This window comes from Mastigoproctus giganteus, chromosome 4 (genome assembly GCF_048544385.1).
Source record: "Mastigoproctus giganteus isolate SK-2022 chromosome 4, ASM4854438v1, whole genome shotgun sequence".
In the NCBI taxonomy this organism is placed as follows: domain Eukaryota; kingdom Metazoa; phylum Arthropoda; class Arachnida; order Uropygi; family Thelyphonidae; genus Mastigoproctus; species Mastigoproctus giganteus.
In genome coordinates this window covers 137,393,266-137,415,141 of record NC_143578.1, presented here as the reverse complement: position 1 = coordinate 137,415,141, position 21,876 = coordinate 137,393,266, and the positions used below count along the sequence as shown (strand labels likewise).

The 21,876-nt window shown below is 39.1% G+C and overlaps 1 protein-coding gene across 1 annotated transcript in view; it reads left to right on the top strand.

Annotated features, from left to right (window-relative positions):
* LOC150087084 (protein FAM32A-like) overlaps positions 1 to 21,876 on the top strand; it is a 61,874-nt gene that overhangs the window by 390 nt on the left and 39,608 nt on the right. The window lies entirely within an intron of this gene.

Genomic DNA, 21,876 nt, shown 5'->3' with positions numbered 1-21,876 from the left:
TTTTAATTAATGGTTAATCTTTATAGAACAATAGATGAATGGAGTCTGGCAGTTATTGTTTTTAGGAGCATTAGCAACTAGAGCCATATTGCTCAGGGATATGCAGTGGTCATTCCCTGACCTTTCCGCATCCTCCGTTGCTACCTATTCGTGGTAATGAGGGCCGGTGTTGAAATAGTGGCAGCCCAGTTATGAAGTATAACTCCACAATATGAGATATGCTTGACAGTGTGCATGGTTTAATCTAAAAGACATTTCTTGGCCAAAGCCTTAGAATATGAAGAAGTTTACTTATGCATAGGTTAATGCATACATATCATTTCTGCTACCAAGGTAGTTTTAATGCATTATTTTAATTATATCTCATTGTGAATACCTTCACAACAAGTTGCCATGGTATTACACTACCTCGAATAAGTAACACTTCACCTATAGAGAAGGTATCTTTCACTGTACCTTCACCTAAGTGAAGGTAATCACAATATGACATATAATTAAAACAGTGCAGGAAAACTACCTTTGTAGTAGAAATTATGTGTATGTATGAATTAACCCATGCACACCCTCAGGCATCTCGTATTGTGGGGTTATACTTAATAACTGGGTTATTGTTATTGCAACACCAGTGTGCCTAGCAACTCGCCAAAGACTGCGAAAAAAGCCTTGAAACGATGCCATCTGGCTAGTGGTATCTACTGGAAATAAGTAACAGTAGTCTTCTCCATAGGTGAAGCATTACTTATTCGAAGTAGTGCAGTACCATGGAAACTTGTTGTGAATGTATTCACAATATGAGATATAATTAAATCGATGCATTAAAACTACCTTGGTAGTAGAAATAATGTGTGTGCATTAATCCATGCATAAGTAAACTCCCTCATCTGTATTTCTGTTAGCCGTTTGCATTTAGCTGATGGTGCTAAAACCCATGGCAAGATTAAACAACCGTTGCTGGCATTTCACAGTTGCCTACTAGAAAGACAGGTGCTTTTGCTCACCTGGCATCTGTGCTAAACAAAAAATTGTTTGAAATTTTTGAGATGAAAATACTGTTATAATGAGTTAGAGATTACTGGTGGCCAAAGTACTACGTGCGGCAATTTGATTTCATTCACAAATCAAAACTGAAGAATATTAAAGAGGTGGTTTTTGTCAGGTGTCATCAGTGCCAGATTAAGGCATGGGCTGACAGGGCAGCTGCACCGGGCACCATTCTTACAGGGACCGCCAGAAGCTGAAGAGCAAGTGAAAGATTTTTTTTTTTTTTTTCTACAAAAAGTAAGCCTGACACAATCTGTGACCATAAGGTAATCTTACTTCTTATGAACTATTTCATGATATTTATTATTATTTTTTTTAAAATGAAAACTCCAAACACGAGAGGTATTAGAACCTATAGTACTTTGTACCGTGCTTGGGTTGGAGGTTGAGAAGATGAAAGAAGATATTTGTTGATATTAGACTTGAACTGTAGACCATAATTTAGGAAATACGTATGATGGAAGGTTGTATCAGAAAATGGCATTTAAATTAATAAACGAGGAAGATGAAAAGTTGGTTCTATGAGTTTCAAGTTGGACACTAAATGGATGTTGGCTGATGGCAGAACGTGTTCGGACTGTTTTGAAAGAGGGAGAGGGAATTATAGAAGCCAATTCAGAAGAACAGTGTCCATGGAAAGTATGTGTAGAAAAGGCATGCAGCAGAAACAGTACGTCTATGAGACAGCGAGTGGAGAGACTCTGTTAGAGAGGAGTCATTAATTAACCTAACTGCCCTCCTCTGAATGGAATCTAGAAGCCTGAGAAAGGTTTTTGGGCCACCACTCTAGATTTGGGAACAATATTCCATGGTAGGGCGGATTTGCGATTTGTACAGAGTGAACAGCTGTTTGGAAGAAAAGTAACACCGAGAAAAAAAGAGAAAACCAAGTTTTTTAGATGTAGAGGAAGCAATATTTGTAATGTGCTTGTGCCAAGAGAGATTAGAAGTCAGGGTAATCCCCAAAAGAGATATATCATTTTGCCTAGAAATCAGAGTGTCAGCAAAGATAAGCACAAGAGCAGAAGTATCCTTTTTGCGAGTTATAAGACAAGACTGAGTTTTAGATGGATTGAAATCAACTAAGTTGTCTTTGTTCCCCTGGAGAATTACCTGGAGATCAGCATTTAAGGAATTGGTAGCAGATATTCGAGAAGTTGAAGCTGACTGAGTTGGGGAAGGTTTCTCAAAATGGAAAGTGGAATGCAACGTGCTATCATCGGTAAAACTATGGATAGGATTTCTAGTCAATGGAAGATCATTAATGTACACGAGGAAAAGAGTGGGAGAAAGAACTGAACCTTGGGGGATACCGGCATTAGTGGAGAAGTTAGAAGCCATCACCCTCAGTGAGCGATTAGAGAGAAAACTGGATAACCAATTACTAAAAACAGTTGGCATCCCATAAGATGGAAGCTTGTTTAGAAGACCTTTATGCCAAACACTTTCAAAAGCCTTTGAGATATCAAGAGCAACCACTTGTGTTTCACCAAACATTTCCATTGAATTAGTCCATAAATGGGTAACATAAGCCAGAATATCACCAGTGGATCGACACTGATGGAATCCATACTGGCGATCGTTGATCAGATGGAAGGTTCCTAGGTAATTTAAGAGTTGGCAGTTAATTAATTTTTCCATTACTTTAGAAAGAGTAAAGTAATTGCAATAGGACAATGATTGGATGGGAGGGATTTCGCACCCTTTTTAGGAACTGGTTTCAAAAGCCTTTGAGATATCAAGAGCAACCACTTGTGTTTCACCAAACATTTCCATTGAATTAGTCCATAAATGGGTAACATAAGCCAGAATATCACCAGTGGATCGACACTGATGGAATCCATACTGGCGATCGTTGATCAGATGGAAGGTTCCTAGGTAATTTAAGAGTTGGCAGTTAATTAATTTTTCCATTACTTTAGAAAGAGTAAAGTAATTGCAATAGGACAATGATTGGATGGGAGGGATTTCGCACCCTTTTTAGGAACTGGCTGGATATGAGCAGATTTCCAAGCAGAAGGAAAAACATCTTTGGAATAAGAAAGTGAAAAAAGGCTAAAAAGAACAGGAGTAAGTTCAGGAGCACAGGTTTGAGAAGAAGTGGAGAAATACTATCAGGACCTGGAGCTTTCTTTGCATTAAGATTCGTCAAAATCCTTCTGACATCCTTTTGACGGAAGACCACAGGAGGCATTGAATGGAGCATGTTGGGAATGGTGGGAGGTGTTTTACCAAGATCATTAATACATGAGTTGGAAGAAAAATGGGATGCTAGCAGGTCAGCTTTATCCTTGGCTGAAGTGACAACAGAACCATATGGTTTTGACAGAGGTGTGAGCAGAGACAGGCAAAAGTTGCAGCCAGTAGCTTTGGCAAGAGACCAGAATGCTCGGCTACCATTAGGGCAAGAAGCAAGTTTTCTACTCTTAGTAGTCTGTTCAAAATCTAGTTTGGACTATTTAATAACTGCTTTACAATTGTTGCGAGCTTTGGTGTAGGCAGAAAATGAAACTGAAGAATTGGAAACAAGCCAATTACAATATTCATTGCAAGTGTTGCAATTATGAACTTCTGGACTTTTTTTTTTTTTTTTTTTCCGTTTCAAACGCACAGTATAGAACTTCTGTTGACATATTAGATTAGAAGAAAAGTTTGTCTTTGTTTCTGAGGAAAGATGAAACATGTTCAGTCAAGATGGCCTTTCCTATGAACAGATTAGGGCTGATGTGTGCTGAAAATCCACATTCTGCAGAGTGCTGATTATTGGGTTTCATCTCACGTTAGGGACGTATTTATGAATAGGCACATAAGGTGCTAGCCTTGAGCCTCACCATAGAGGGGTCTCTATGGTAAGGCTCAAGATGGCCCTGCGAGGGGTCTCGTAGGGCCATCTGTAATCTCAAATTTTTAAAACGATTTATTATTTTTTTTAATGCTCTGATACAAACTAGGGCTCACTTGTATCTTCCGTGTAAACGGTGAAATGTACTTAAAGTGAAATGTACGTAAATAGGTGAAATGTACGTAAAGTGTGGACAAGTTATTTCTGCGAAAGAACAGATTAATTTCCACGATAAAGGTAAATCACTTTCATATTTCTCTAATAGGGTGCTTACACTAGAACACAGGTTGACCATGGCATATTGTCCATGTCAGGAATATGCCTAAATCTTGTCCACTGGCTATGGACACGAAAGCAGTTGACCAGCATGACTTGGTACAGTATGTGGGAGAGGTAGCCGTAAATGTGTTACGAACACCCTTACATTGTGGAAAGTTAATCCCTTTAGTTCTTAATTTGTGCTTTCTACAGAAGCAGCTCTATTGACTAAAGTAGTAGTAGTGGCATGTGATGCAAGAAAGCAAGTGTATGAGTTTATGCAACATCAGCCAAAAAAAAAAAAATCACACCATTCCCTCCAAATGCCTGTCCAGTTCCTCCTTAAATTTATTCAACCTATCAACTTCCACAACGACAGATGGAAGTTTGTTCCAGCAATTAACCACCCGCTGGCTAAAGGCAAATTTCCGCACATCTATTCTATATCTGTGTTTTCTTAATTTGAATATATGCCCCCTTACGTTCGTAATCTGAACAAGTGGAAGGATCCCATCAGAATTCAGCGTGCTCAACCCATTCAAAGCCTTATACACCTCAATCAGATCACCATGCAGGTGCCTAGTCTCCAGCCACTGCAATTTGCAGAACTTAAGCCTCTCTTGGTAAGAGGATCCCTTCATTCCCCTCACCAATCTTGTTGCCCTTCTCTGTACGCTCTCAAGCAAATCAACATCCTTCCTAAAATGAGGCGACCAGACCTGTACGCAGTACTCCGAGACGTGGCCTGACCATTGCCTTATATAGAGGGACAATCACCTTCTTTTCCCTGCTAGAAAAATTACTATATATCATTATCAAAACCCCATGACCTGCCCTGGCAGCCTGTCTGCATTGTTCAGAAAACTTCATATCTGACTGCACAATTACTCCCAGGTCTTTTTCATTTTCTTCCACCTTAAATGTAGTACTACACAGTTGGTACTTTTCTCTCGGGTTACTTCTACCCATATGCAGTACTTTGTATTTGTCAAGGTTAAACTTCAGTTGCCACTTCTTAGCCCATCTGCCCAAATTATCTAGATCCTGTTGCAGTAGCACACTGCCATTACTGTCATTAACAACCCTGCCAACCTTTATATCATCTGCAAACTTCGACACTAAGCCTGATAACAAACCCATGCTGTGTCTGAATTATTGCTGCAATCTTGTCTAGATGATCCTGCAATGCATCTTTAACCAGTGACTCCATTATTTTACCCCGAACAGAAGTTAAACTAACTGGTCTGTAATTAGTCGTGTCACCCTTCGGTCCCCCTTTGTGAATTGGGGATACATTTGCACATCTCCAGTCCGTGGGAACCTCCCCTGAGTCCAAGGATGCTCTCATAATTATGGCTAAGGGTTTGCTTAGTTGCTTTGCCGCCTCATTTAATATAACTGGATAGATCACACCCACCCCAGGTGCTTTTCTTATGTTTAACTTGTGCACTGTTCATCAACAATTTCTCCTCCACTTTGCTCTCAGTTATTACAAAATCATTAAGTACCCTGCTACAATTTGATAACCTTCTGTCATTTTCAAACCTTAATAATTCCTCATGTGTGAATGTAGATGCAAAATACTCATTCAGTTTGTTTTCTATCTGAGCAGGATCATCAACAGTTGAACCATCGATGTCAAGTGGACCAATCAGATTCATCCCCTTCCTTTTAGAGTTTATATAAGTAAAGAAATCCTTGCTGTTTTTCTTAGCATCTTTTGCCAAGGATTTCTCGTAATCTGCCTTCGCCTGCCTAACCTCCTTTTGTGACCTGATTACAGACTAGCTTATATCTGCCAAAGCCTTCTGAGTCGCTTGATAATTTATAGGCATCCCATGCAATTTTCTTCTCTGTTGCGAGTCTCATTAGTTCATTTGATAACAATTAGGCCTAAACCTTGAACAATATTTCTTAATAGGTATGAAACTTTTAGTAGTATCCACGATTAATTCCTTGAATGCTTCCCACTTAGAATTTACGGTTGTTAACATTGTCAGTTGATCCCACTGTACAGAATTTAAAAACTGTCTGAGAGCACTGTACTCACCTTTACAGAAGCAAAAACCCTTTCCTTTACCCCCCTAATGGTAATTGAATCTTTAATTTTTTTGGGTTTTCAGGAGCATTAGCAACTAAGGCCATATTTCTCCGGGGATATGTGGTGGTCATTCCCTGACCTTTCTGTATCCTCCGTATTTGGTGGTTACAGGCTTGGACCCCGGTCTAATCAAGAATCGTGTGCTACGCACTGCTGCTTCTGCCCACCTGGCTACGGAGGCGCCTAAATCTTTAAGTATAAATCCCACATCAGTACACTGTGATCACTGCCACCTAGTGGTTCCTTTATCTGCAAATTCTTAATACACAAATGATCACTGCTGATAACCAGATCAAGAGTATTACATGCTGCTGCAGAAAACAATCATCCAATAAATCCACAAAGGTCTGACTTGTGTGTGAGTGACCAACCCACAAGTTTCAGTCAATATCTGGGAAGTTAAAATTCCCCATTATAAGACATTCTGATTTACTAGCCCACTCTATTTCTCTGTACAATTGTTCATTGTACTCATTCAAGTCATTAGGCCTATAACACACTTCTACTCTTATTTTTGCTTTCGCAGTGCTTATGTCACACCAAACTGACTCAACAGTGCACTGTTCATCTATATCAACTGGGTGCACTTCTTTTGATTTTATGTTTTTCTTAATTAACAGCATAACACCTCCTCCCTTCCTATCTTGTCTGTCCTTTCTGTACACATTGTACTCCCCAAATTCCAGTTCTGCATTCCGTATATCTGGGTGACACCACGTCTCTGTTATCCCAACAATAACTGCCTTTGATGTCTTGACCAACACTTCAAATTCATCAAATTTATTTACTATACTTCCAGCATTGGTATACATGCAAGCATACATGCACCTATTCCTAGTTACCAAAACACATTCCATATACCCACGTATTTCACGATGACTGCTATCTGTCCCTGAAACTTCCAACACTTCCTCGCTCCAGGTCGCTACTCATTCTAATAGAAGTTGTGCAAGAATCACCTTCACCTCTGCCTGCAGCTACTGTTAAACTATTAGTCCTTGTATCCCCCCAAGCTAGCAGTTTTCTGAACCACCTAACACTGCCTCGAGAGCATCGGAAAATATTCTTGCACCCTTTCTATTTAAGTGTATCCGATCCCTGTAGAATCAGTCTCTCCTGTTAACAAGTACAGACCAGGCTGAAAAAAATTCTACCCCTTGAGCCTTGCACAATCTTTCCAGGGCCGAATTGATTGACAAGGCTCTCATCATATAAATAAGATCTTTATTGTACAGTTCACCGGTACACGCAGGTACCACGACCATACAATACCTTCATGTCTGGGCAGAATTACAGACACTTTCAAATTGAACCCTAATTCACGGCTTTTGTTCAACAGTGACCTGTACTTGTTAAGTAATTCTGCCGGTCTCCTACTCTTAATATAATTAGTGCCGACATGTACAACTATATCACCTTTTGTGCCCTTAAAAGATGATATCTTCTCTGCAACGTCATCAACCTTTGCCCCTGGCAGACATACCCTGGTCCTGTTCCACCTATCCTTTTTACAAAGCATGTTCCCCGTTTCCCTGACAATAGAGTCGCCAACAACTACTAGTTCCTGTGAGACCAGCGCATTCTGCCTTGGAGGTTGGAGCTGTTTCGCGCGATGACCAAGTGCAAGCTCTGGTGTTGATGTGGGCAGCTGAGAGCTTGATGGGCCCTTCAATTTAGATCCTACAAGGGCATCCACCCTGTCCTTCAAGTTCTCATATAGGCCCATAACAACGCTGAGTTGTCGCCTGATTTCCTTACACTCCTTACATCGCTCACACACAAAGACATCCCCCATGGCAATATCATTTTCTGTTCCAGAGAGTTCGGCAAACATTTCACAAGTTACACATTTTTTTAGGCTGTGATGCGTTCGAGAATCACCCCCATCAGTTCTCACCTGAGTCCCAGCACTCCTGCCACTTTTTGCCCGTTGCTTTGCTGCTCTAGTCTTGGGCATGATATTTTAAATTAATAAGATCAATAAATTTAATTAATTAAATGTCAATACTATGCTCTCTAATAGAAATAGTGATGCGTATTACGCTATAGAATTATATGTTAGTGCTACCTAGTTAACACAATTAAAAATTTGAATTCCCTACCACTCTATACAAAAAGAATGGCTGCAAGATTCGAACGAAATAATGGTTTTACGTATATTAAATAGTAATCTAGAAAGCCTCTTTATCTAAATTAAAATAAAAATAACCAGTGTAACTATAACTATAAGGCTACGTATAAAGTAGGATATATAAAGTAACAATTAGGTAAATAAAAAGGCAAACACTTATCGCTTTTTCGGAGCCTGTAATTCAGAACTGTAATTTTTAAAGAGAGTCAGCGCCCTCCTCTAAAGTCCAGAGATGCAATTTTATTCGTTCTAGGGAACTGTTTTAATTGATTTCAGAATCTATATAAGCTGAGATCTGAAAACTGTAAAACTTAGTTTAATTTAGCAGTTGATGTGTAAAGTTAAAGTGTGATATGCAAGAGTGTACACATTGAAGTGTACTTTTCTATATCTTTGCAAGTAGTTTAATAAATTTTGATTCTGTTGTAACAGGAAATTTAATTATCATACCTATGTAACGTTTCATTATCTGTTGTGGCTGTGGCATATGTTTCCTTTATTGAAAACTTTTTGGGCTCTTGTTCTTAAAATATGAGTTGATTCAAGTGTAGTTACTTATTTAATTTTTTTTAATTGAATCAGTATCATTATCAGTTACATTACTCTTAAGTTATATTAAAATAATCTCTTTTCAATTTAAAATTGGCAAAAAACAACAAATTAAAGGAAGCAGTAATTAAAACAATAATTATTAAATTTAAAAACACATTAATCGTAATAGCAGTAAATTTTTATATGAAATTAAAAAAGCAATTTTCTTTCTTTTAAATTCTTCCTTTATCATCTTCGAAATTAACTGCATTGAATTATGCTGCTAGATGTAATATTAATTAATTATATCTTACTTTACTGAAAATGGTTTGCCATTTTCATATCTTTATTTTTTTTATCATAATATAATAGATTACTGCAGCGGTTCTCAAACTGTGCACTGCGATGCCCTGGGGAGGCACCATAATTTACCAGGGGCATTGCGGATGATCTAATAGTTTGTAAGATTTCCATGGCAAATATTAAAAATGTACTTTTTTTTAATGATTATTTTTACTTTTAGATATCTACTACTATTTGATCTATTTGTATTGATATTGAGCTGTACTATTTGATCTGTAAATAATTATATAAAATATTTGGAGTATTTTTGACGAAGAAGAACACAGTGTTCCCTGACCGCATTCTTGGGATCCGATTACTAGGAGCGATTGGTTTTGGTATTTTCACACGTTATTTGACCTTGCACGAGTCTGAATTAAGTATTAACATATTAAAAATAATAAATTGAACAATTATAGATGTTTTACTTCAAGGGAGGTGCTGGAAAAATTTTACAGTTTAAGGGAGGTGTGGGCTAAGAAAGTTTCAGAACTGCTGGATTACTGTATACTTTAGCAAAAGACTCTAACTGGCATAACAATTGCAAATGACCTTAATCCCTTGGAGAATGAGGGAATGTATGTAAACAACTTAGAAAAACTTTTTTTATTCTCTTGTTAATTTAAACCCATCCTTCACAAAGATGTTTTTCAGAGTGCACTTACGTTGTAGATACACCATAAACTGGTTTTATTTACTTGAAAATAATTTCTAAAAAGTCAGTGCCATCCTTCAGAAAGTAGGAACTGGGTGGACAGAGGCAATAATCGGACAGCTGTGCCAAGATTTGTATTAAACATACAAAAATAACAATATATATTTCTCACAGGGTGAAAACGAACTTTAATACATATTAATCGAATTTTATAATAAATGAATGTATTTACATAGTAAACCCACCTAGCCTTTCGCAGAGGAATGCTATGTGTGTCTTACAAATGAGTACTTTGTATAAAACGAGTTTGTGTTACCCTGGCTTGATCCTCCAAGATTTTACTGAAGTGTGTTTATCAGTCATAGTTGAGTAATCTGTGTGGAGGTACACATCCTAGATTTCGTGACTTAATATTAGTGCACTGCTAGTAGGATCACTAAAGAGAAGTATTCTCCTGGTTTCTAATGCTTCTGACAATTCTTTTTCGATATATTTCAAGTATTCATTTATTTTGAGATCAATTATTAGTTCAAACGTATCATGTTATGCCCTGTCACTTGCCTTTAGGAAACGGATTATTGTTGTGTTGGCGCGTCAAGAGATCTTGTGCTTCTTAGGAAGTGAATAACAAACTAAATTGCTAATAAACTACACTAAACTACTTTCCATGTGAATTTGTTCAGCCAGACCCTTAGCCTTCGCTGATGATCTTGTTCTGGTGGTGCAAGGTGACACAAGAGCGGCACTGGAAGCAAAAGCAAATACAGCTCTAGAAAAGCTCCAAAACTGGGCAGCACTCCACAACCTCTCAATTTCTGGTGAGAAAACAAAATCGATTCTCCTCAAAGGAAAGCTACAAATACGCAGGCCTCCAACAATGAAGTTAAATAACATCCCTATACGTCTCTACACAGAAGTCAAATACCTGGGAATCTACATTGACACCGGTCTTACCTTTCACTCTCATCTGAAGTACTTATCCACAAAAATCCGAAAGTATACGGCTATGATAAGAAGAGTCAGCAGAGCGGACTGGGGTTTGAAGCATAAAGCTTTGTCTCTCATCTATAAAGTGGCGTTTCTCCCAATTGTGTGTTATGGAGCCTCAGTTTGGTGTACAAAGGCTATCCTGGAAAAGAACAAGCGTAAACTTGACTCAATACAAAGATTCATGATGTTATCTATCTGCAGGGCATGTCGCACTGTCAGCACCCCTGCCCTACAGGTTATTACTGGATGCTTGCCACTCTATCTTGAGGTGATTAAAAGGGGACTTTACCATCGATTAAAGAAGGGAATTCCGACACAGTTGTTAAATCTTCAACTGCAGCTTACCAATGACCTGAAACAAGAAAGAAAACGTATCTTCACACACCTTCAAGGAATTTGGCAGCATTCATGGGAAACCACGCCCAAAGGAGAAATTACCAGAAGATTCCTCCCATCCATTGACATGACTTTCCCGAAGTCTCCTTCCTGGTTTTCACCTGGTCTGCAAGTTACATTCCTGATCACAGGACATGGGCCCTTTCAACAAAAATTGACAGCAATGGGAATTGAAAGCAATCCATTCTGCCACTGTGGCGAAGAGGAGTCATGGGGGCATCTCATGTATGAGTGCCCTGCTTACGATGATTGTAGGCTCAAATTTTTTACTGAAATCCAGGAGAACCCTCGTAACCATGAAACATACCTGCTTCAGAATGAAACAACATACAAAGCCTTAACGAGTTACGCACAAGCTGTCTTTACCATCAGACGGGCAAAGTTTGCTGAACTTAGAGCTGCTCAGAACAACGACCCTCATGTACAAACACAAACTGGGGTCGGATAGCATTTTCCCAACTGATAAAAGAGTAAGACTGAAGATTAAAATACTATGCTGGCATCATCATGGTTGGCACTACTTGAAAAGCTGACTCCCAGAGAGTGCTTGGCCTTTGGCACTCGCACAGTGGCGCCTGCCCCTGTGACTTTTGATCCCTCTACCCATCCCCTATTTCTCCTTACTCGGGTGGACTGCCTTCTCTATCTGTCCACTTTAGCTTGTTCCTCACATTCAGACCCCCCTTCCTCTTGTTCCCCAGGCCTTCTCTTCTCTTCTCTTTTTTTTTTTTTTTTTTTTTTTTTTAACTTGGTCTTCGTCCAGGACGCTCAGGCGACCCTGGCGGAGACTAGCCAGAGAATAATGGGCAGCCTGGCTACCTCCTAGCGGTGTGTGCGGGCAACGTGAGGTCCCACCAGGGGCCCTGCGGCCAAATGCCAGGACACCCAACAGAACCTAACGCAATATGTCATATACAACAGACAACACTTTTCTGGCATTTACAGTAGTTCTGTATTCTTCACAGTGTACATATGGCGCAGATGTGAGAAATCACAGGTGGCGCCTGACCCTAACACTATGCACACTATGCACACTATGTTCATCTGCAAAGATTGTTCTATACAGCCAAAGTGATTTTGTATCTTTTCATGATTGTGGTGCTGCAGCTGTAGGTAAATACTTAGTTACTGCCATTGTTTATGTTGCAACGTTGTTTGTCAAAAAGTAGACTGCTATAATTAGGTTCTACTTAATTTGTTTCCAATTATGATTTTTTTCTCTTTAGGTTAGATATTAAAAATTATCAGTATCCTTCAAAATGCCTCCCAAAAAATTATCTGGATTTGCAAACTGTAAAAGAAAATTATAAAGAAAAAAAGAAGTTGGCAAATCTGCAAAAATGCATCTAATTTGTCTATAACTGAATGATTTCTTCCCTAATAATTGAAATATACATCCAAATAAAGAAGTGTTTAGCAGCAGTGGTGGATCCAGAAAAAAATGACACAAGCACACAGCTAAACTCCGAATTACTTTGAAGTAAATATTGTGCATGACCAAACTGCGCTTGAACTAGAATGGCAATCACATCTGCATCAGTGTTGCCACCTGTAGTCAGTTGAAAATAGCTGAGCCGTAATGCAAAAATAGATAAAATCCTATGTTAACAATGAAAAAAAAAAATTTTTTTTTTTTTTGTAGCTAAATGGAATTAAAACGATTGGTGTTTAGTCTCTGAAAAACGACAAGGGGGCACGTTCCCCGGTGCCCCTACCCTGAATCTGCCACTGTTTAGCAGTAACAGCTCCAAAATTCCGCAACACTGGATCAGTTGATCTGAACTGTTGTGTTTATGTGTAAAATCCCTTTACCATTGTTCTAGCCAATGATTTCTTGTACCCAGCCTCTGTCAGCCTAAACATTGCTGTTTCAGAAATTTTTTATTGTACTATAACTGTTGCATGCTATATCTTTTTTTTTTTTGCTGTTTTAAACTACCTAGTTCCTTATTCATCCAAGTTGGCATCTTTCTTGTGCTGTATTTTCTTATTCGTACGCACGCACACACACATTCTAGCCACCACAGCTCTGTGGGGAGGTGCATTGTCCTGCTGGAAGAGTCTATTACCCTGTGGGTGCACGATGACCATGAAGGGATGTAGGTGGTCTGCAAGGATGGTCATGTAACCTGTACTGTTCAGACATGCATCTAGACGTACCAGAGGTACCAAAGTGTGCCAGTTGAACATGCCTCAGACCATTACCGACCATCCTCAGCAGTTCCTTGTTGACATGACGGGTGCATAGCTTCATGTGTTTTCTGCCAGATGCACACCCTCCCATCCGCTTGAAATAACCGGAAACAGGACTCATCGGACCAGGAGACCCACTCCAATCATCCAAGGTCCAGTGCTGATTTTCTTTTGCCCAATTGAGGCATAGAGTCCTGTTTTGTGGTGTTAACAATGGGACTCTGGTGGGTTAGCAACTCCTAACCGATGGTGGTCTTGGTGGATACCACCATAGGTTATATGGTGGTCTTGGTGGAGATGATTCTGGCACCTCACTCATTGAAGTCGGCGGCGATTTGTGTCACTGTCACTCTCTGGTTGGCTGAAACAATGCGAGACAGACATCGACGGCCATGTTCATCCACCACCTTTCTCTGCTCACAATGCTGTCCATGATGAGATGTTATTCCAGAAATTGTGTATTCCAGATAGTCTTGATACTGTCAATCAGGGAAAGTGCAATTTCTATACCACCTCTGAGATAGTGACTCATGCATCAAGCACCCACTATCATCCCTTTCAAAGTCTGTTAACTCACAACGATTATCCACAATGACATCAAATTACTGTCTACATGAATGCAGTGTACCTATATACCTGCCAAGCAGTGGGTTCGTCCACTAGCAAGAGGGGTGACAGTGTTGAATTGCCCAGGAACCAGGTATCCCCCAAATTCTGGCCTTTCAGTGTATATAGTTGTGGTTTTACAGTAGCTTTAAAAGTTATTTCATAATTTCCTCATATTCTTCTACAGTCTGTCTTCATAGTTATTAGAGATCGTGTAGCATCTTAGAGTGTGGCAGTATCACCTTTTCTGAAAATAAAATGTCTGCTGACCTATGTGATACTATCAGAATTGTGAGCGAGTGATCAAGTCCAGAATATTCTTGCCCCTAGTACTTTCTCTTGCTTCCTGATATAGAGAGCAATCAATTATTTGGTTACAAAATTATGTTCCCCATGGTGTTTCTGTCGTAATTAATTGCTCCAATTTGTAAGGGACAAATTGAAATTTCACATGACAAGGTATGCAGGAAGTAAAAGGAAAGCGCAAGGTAGATGAGTATGACATCGATGGAGCCCTGAACTTGCCTGAGGGCAGGGAACTTAAAGAAGGATTGAGGTTCTGATCATAGGCTTCACTCTCTTCTGGTCTGTTGCATAGCCATCGTCAGCACTCCTCCTAACATTACTGTTGATGTAGTTCAGACTTAAGGAGTAGTTGCACCATATTTTGGAACATGTGTGGTTGCACAGGATCTGAATGAGGCATAAATAAAAAAAAAAAAAAAAAAAAGTGTGTATATATAGTCAGTGATTTCTGAATTATGACGACCTACCTAATATCGCGTTGGGCCACTGTTTGCACATATAACAGTTGATATTCGCTTAGGTATTGATTCTAGATGTCTGTAAGGGTTTGCACAGTTAAGGAATAGATGACAATTGCATGTCCATATGCCTCACTAAATGTTCTAAAACATCCCACAGGTGCTCAGTTGGGGTCAGGTGAATTTGGAGGCCAATCAGGATGGGTGATATTGTCACTGTGTTCCTTGAATCACTTGTGCACAGTGCAGGCATAATGAAACTGTGCATTATTGTCTTGGAAGATCCTGTTTCTATCCAGAAAAAAGAAAAAGCAACATGGCAGGGTGTACATGGTCTCGTAAGAGCTGCTGGTAGACCTCACCAGTAGGCACAATATAGCCGAAGCTGTTCTTGCGCCATTAAACCCCAAACAACAACAACAACCACCTCACCATATGCACTAGGAGCCCTAATTCTTGATATCAAAACGTGCTCCATATTAAGTAATCACTGCCACCTACCTTAATAGTGGGTCCATGGACTAGTGTTACTTGCACCACTCATGAAGGCACCTGTTGGTGTGTTTCAACAAGTATTTGGACTCGTCTGACCAGCACACTCATTTCCAGTCCTCCAGTGTCTGACCAGCATATTGTTGAACACCACAGCACTTGCCATTGATGATGATCAGCAGTGAGGAGAGTGTCTCTTGGGTCATCTACTGTGGAACTACATACATCTGAGTGCATGGCAGATTAGCATTTGGGATTTTGTTCTTGCATTCCCCATATTGTATTGTGATATCTATTGTACAGTGACCTGCCATTGAGTCCATACAATGCATTGCACCCTTCACTCACCACAAACATCTATCTTGCATAATTCTTTATACAGTCAGTTCTGCTATAATGTGCATTTTCGCAATGCGAATTTGCTCCAATGTGATTGATATATTAGGGAACAATGAGATTTTTTTGCGTTGGCTCATGCACGATTTCTTCTGCGAGTAAAACCAGGTGAGCGTAAAACCCAGCACCAAGCTGAACGTAGCGACCTGTGCAGCAATGCATACAAGATGCAATGTAAACAATTGCATCTTCAAGCAATTTTTGAAAAAATATTGTATAAATCAAAATATTCCTGGCCAATCTATCTTGAGAAAGAACACTATTATGACGATGTTATTTGCAAAATTTGTCAATATTAGAAAAAACTACATTTGGATGTCCGTCAATGAAATGACAGATATTTGTGGTTCTGTATTGCACGTTTTATATATGGAAAATTAGGCGCATAACCATCATGTCCGTATTTACTTGCTTGTAAGGTCCTTGGAATATCATCGGTTTGGCTGAAACAAGAAGAAGAAATGAATCACTTATAAGTTTATCAAGTGGAAATCTGCTGTACACCAATGGAAACAGTGAAAGGAGTGAAGGTGGAGTTGGGTTTCTGGTCCATAAAGATTTAAAAAATAACATTTTGGAATTCAAAAGTATATCACCAAGGGTGTCAAGACTAATACTCAAGATTTCTAAGAGGTACAAGCTGAAGGTTATAATGATTTATGCACCAACATCGAGCTATGATGATGAAGAGGTTGAAGAAATGTACACTGAAATTGAGTCTTCTAGATGAGCAGAAAACCCACTACACTATTATTATGGGGGACTTCAATGCTAAGGTTGGAAAAAGACAAAACAGAGCAGAAAGGGGAACTATAGGAAACTTTGGAATTGGTGAAAGAAATGAAAGAGGTGAAAGACTTGTGGAATTTGTAGAATCTCAAGGATTGTCAGTAATGAACACTTTTATCAAGAAAAGGGTGAACAGAAAGTTGGCATGGAAGAGTCCAAATGGATTAACAACTAATGAAATCGACTTGATCCTCACTAACAGGGTATGTCTGCCAGGGGCAAAGGTTGATGTTGTAGAGCGGATATCATCTTTTAAGGTGATGTAGTTGATATAGTTATACCACAAAAGGTGATATAGTTGTACACGTTGGCAATAATGATATCAAGAGTAGGAGACCTGCAGAATTACTAAACAAGTACAGGTCACTGTTGAAAAAAAGCCGTGGTGTAGTGTTGAAATTGAAAGTGTCTGCAATTCTGCCCAGACACGATAGGAGTGAGTATATGATGAGAGCCTTGTCGATCAATTCGGCCCTGGAAAGAATGTGCAAGGCTCAAGGGGTAGACTTTTTTTCAGCCTGGACTGTACTTAACAGGAGAGACTGCTTCTACAGGGATGGGATACACTTAAATAGGAAGGGTGCAAGAATATTTGCTGATGCTATCGAGGCAGTGTTAGGTGGGTCGGAAAACTGCCAGCTTGGGGGATACAAAGACTAATAGATTAACAGTAGCCACTGGCAGAGGTGAAAGAGATTCTTGCACTGCTTCTATTGGAATGAACAGAAGCCTGAAAAACAAGATGCAGGATATTTCAGAGACTGCTGGGAGTCACTGCGGTACAAGTAAACACATGGGATGTGTTAGGGTAGCTAAGAATAGGACCAGGTGCATGTATACTTGCGTATACACCAATGCTAGAAGTTTGGTAAATAAATTTGATGAATTTGAAGTGTTGATCAAAACATCAAAGGCAGATATTGTTGGGATATCAGAGACGTGGTGTCACACAGATATAAGGAATGCAGAACTGGAATTTGGGGAGTACAACGTCTACAGAAAGGATAGGAAGGGAGGAGGGGTTATGCTATTAGTTAATAAATACATAAAATCCAAGGAAGTGAAGCCAGTCGACACTGCTGGACAGTGCAGTGTCGAGTCAGTTTGGTGTGACATAAGCATTGGGAGATCAAAATTGAGAGTAGGAGTGTGCTATAGGCCTAATGACTCTGATGAGTATAATAAGAAACTGTACGGGGAAATAGCGGGCCAGTAAATCAGAGAGTCTTATAATGGGGGATTTTAATTTTCCATATATTGATTGTAATTTGGGAGCTGGTCACATACACACACTAGCAAGGCTTTTGTGGATTTATTGGATGATTGTTTTCTACATCAGCATGTTCGGGAGGCAGCTAGAGGGAGTAATACTCTTGATTTCATTATCAGTAGTGATTCTTCATGCATTAAGAATCTGCAGATAAATGAACCACTAGGTGGCAGTGATCAGTGTGCTGAAGTGGGATTTACTCAAAGAAGTAACAACCATTAGGGGTAAAGGAAAGGGTTATTGCTTTCGTAAAGGCGACTACGATGGACTGAGACAGTATTTAAATTCTATACAGTGGGACCAACTGATGATGCTACCAACAGCAAATTCAAAATGGGAAGCATTCAAAGAACTTATCTTGGAAGCTACTAGGCTTTACATACCAGCTAAGAAATATTGTTCAAGGTTTAGGCCTAAATGGATGTTAGATGATGAGACATATGGCAGAGAAGGAAAATGCATGGGATACATACAAATTAACTCGTGACACAGAAGCCTATGATAGATACAAGTTGATCGGTAACCAAGTTACAAAGGAGGTTAGGCAGGTGAAGGCAGATGCAAAGAAAAACAGCAAAGAGTTCTTACTTATGTAAACTCTAGAAGGAAGGGGATAAATCAGATTGGTCCACTTGATATCGATGGTTCAACTGTTGATGATCCTGCTCAGGTAGCTAACAAACTAAATGAATATTTTGCATCGACATTCACACATGAGGAGTTATTCAGAGAGGGGAATGCCAAAGGTGTATTCAACTCTGGCAGTAAGCTAGAGAGTCTTGTAATAACTGAGAGTAAAGTGGAGGAGAAATTGTTGAAGTTAAACACAAGAAAGGCACCTGAGGTAGATGGGATCTATTCAGTTATATTAAAGGAGGCAGCAAAGGAAGTAAGCAAACCCTTCGCCATAATTATGAGAGCTTCCTTGGACTCAGGGGAGGTACCCACAGACTGGAGATGTGCAAATGTGACCCCAATTCACAAAGGAGGATCAAAGGCTGACACAAGTAATTATAGACCTGTGAGTTTAACTTCTTTTCCAGGAAAATTAATGGAGGCACTGGTTAAAGAAGCACTGCAGGATCATCTAGACAAGACTTCAGTTATAGCTCGGACACAGCATGGTTTTGTTAAGGGGAAGTCTTGCCTGACCAATTTGATTGGATACTATGATGCAGTCACAAAAGAACTGGATGCAGGGAATAACTTTGATATTATATACTTGGATCTTAGAAAGGCTTTTGATACTGTTACACATGGAACACTGCTGCACAAATTGGAGCAGTGTGGCATTGGAGGCAAATTGCTGCTATGGATGAAGGGGTGGTTGAGGTAGAGAAGACACAGAGTGGTAATCAATGGACACTGCTCATTGTGGACTAATGTTATCAGTGGAGTCCCTCAGGGTTCAGTGTTGGGTCTATTATTGTTTTCTGTATTTATAAATGATATTGATGATGGTATATCAAGCTTAATGTCCAAGTTTGCAGACGATACGAAGGTTGGCACGATTGTCAAGGACACTACTGACACTATGCTGCTGCAACAGGATCTGGAAAGGTTGAGCAGATGGGCTGAGAGGTGGCAAATGAAGTTTAACATTGACAAATGTAAAGTACTACATATGGGAAACAGCAACCCGAGAGCAATGTATCAACTCTGTGGTACTACACTGACAGTGGTAGAAAATGAAAGGGACCTGGGGGTGGTTGTGCAGGCAGATATGAAGTTCTCTGAACAGTGCAGACAGGCTGCTAGAGTAGCTCATAGTGTATTGTCAATGATGTATAGGAAAAGCTGAGAACTACACAGCGAAGAATGGAACGAATTATATTGGGAATCAGACTGTTAGATAAGAAGAGAAACGCATGGATTAGGCAGCAAACTCAAGTAAAGGACATTCTTATCAAAACTAAAGAACTAAAATCGTCTTGGGCAGGACACACAGCTTGGAGACATGATGACAGATAGACTAAGAAAATAACAGAATTGTACCCAAGAGGAGCTAGAAGAAAGCCTGGAAGACAAAGGTGGAGATGGATAGATGAAATTCATGAGTTTGTGGGTAGTAAATGGATGGCCAGTGCTCAAAAGAGAAGGAACTGGAAAGTTTCTGGAGAGGCCTTCATCCTGCAGTGGATTGAAAATGGCTGATGATGATGATGAAGGGCCTTGAAAAAGGTGACTTACTCTACGATAGCAAGATTTTGTAAAAACAGTTTTATTGATTTGGTCCTTTCATACTAAACTCAATATAAACTAATATAGATAGACCTGATTCTTTGTGGTTATTATGGCCAGAATCGACCCATAGCAAAATTCTGCATTTTTGTTAGTGACTCTTTCATATATGGTAAAAGCCGTCCCTTTGTTAATTTTTATATCCAAATCTGATCCATGTTACTTGCTTAGTGCATGGCTTATGTAGATTGGTAGAGGCAATTCAGGAGCATTTTGGTGAAGCTAACAAACTTATTTCTTCTAATATAAAAAAAATATTTTCTCAGAACTGTCTTTGAGAATGGCAACTTACAGAGATGTACTACCTACTCTTCCTCCCCACCCGATCCTGTTCTCACAAGATGGTTGGAGGGGAACATGGTTACAAGCGGCATTGTTTTATGCTAGAAATTTTTATTCTGTAAGATAATTTCTTGATTCCTTGAATAGTATGCACTCAGCAGCTATTTGTAGTGCTAAGGCAGTACCTTCTGATTCTTTGGCTAGAAAACATTTATTGTTCATCTAGACCCATTTCAGCTAGTTACCTAGTTGTATAACTGAACTCGAAATGTGGGGACTTTCTTTGAGTAGTGCAATTAGAGAGATGGGAAAAGTTTAATTGCAAATTTCAGTCTTGCCTGGAGGCATAGAATAAATATGAAGAACATACAATAATGTTTTAGGAAAGAACTCAGGATTTCACATTTTAAGGAAAATAGATGAATTTATAAATGGGAAAGGAAATAAACTTCCATTTTATTTAGAGGCTTCAAAAGCTCACATTTTTAAATACATCCCAGTCGCTTCTGTAGAAATAGAAAGGTCATCATTTTCTGCATATAAAATTATCTTGGATGATAAACTCCACAAATTCACAATGGACCTCTTCAAGAAATTGTATATATTGTAACGTAAATTATTCCAGGTGTGTGTTTTAAAAGGCAAATGTTTAAAAAAGATAGAACTTTTCATAAATGATTTCATTACTTTAACATGTTGAATACAAAGAAATTGTGGTTTTAATTAATTATAATAAATGAGTAAAAATTGTATTGCATATGTTAGCATTTTGGTGACATATTTGACATGTTTTTTAGTGCATATAATCCGATGTCTAGTAATCATACTGTGAACCAGAACTGGATTCTAGCTAGGACTTGGACTCTAGAATCGAAAATGATATCACAATAATAATGAGACTGGAATAAAATAATTTCACGATTATACAGTGAACAAGAAAGCCATTCTCTGAAATTGAAATGAGAGTAGTTGCATTGTGGACTACTGACCTCCAGATAAATTTGGGCCCAGATTACTTTGACTACTGACCCACAGAACACCTCAAATCACAGAGAAAATGTGAATTAGGGTAGGTTAGGAAGGTACTGAGAGCCCCAGCTCTGCAGGTGCAAGTACCAATTGTGGGAATGAGGTTTAAATGTGCTAGAGGACTACTTATGCCATGCAACAATTAAAGTGTTAAAGGAATGATATCCTAGATCTTTCCAATACCCAAGTAACAAGTCATATAATACTCATAACAAAATTTAAACAATTTAACGAAGGGGATTAGAGATCAGTTACTGTTAAATATTCCTTTTAATTGACCCAATTAATATGGCTTTTGGTCTCATAAAAGAATCCCAGACATATGTGCAAGTGTTTCTTTGATTCATATCACCATTAAAACTATAAAATGAAACCTCCTCCTGCTGACTAGAAATCCATTCCATAATTCTGATGATGAAAGTCCACTATATTCCACTCTCCACTTCAAAAAATCCTACTGTGCACAAACATCATTTTGAATGGCCACCACCAGTTGCATAAATTTTCTCTTGGTAATTCGCCTTAGG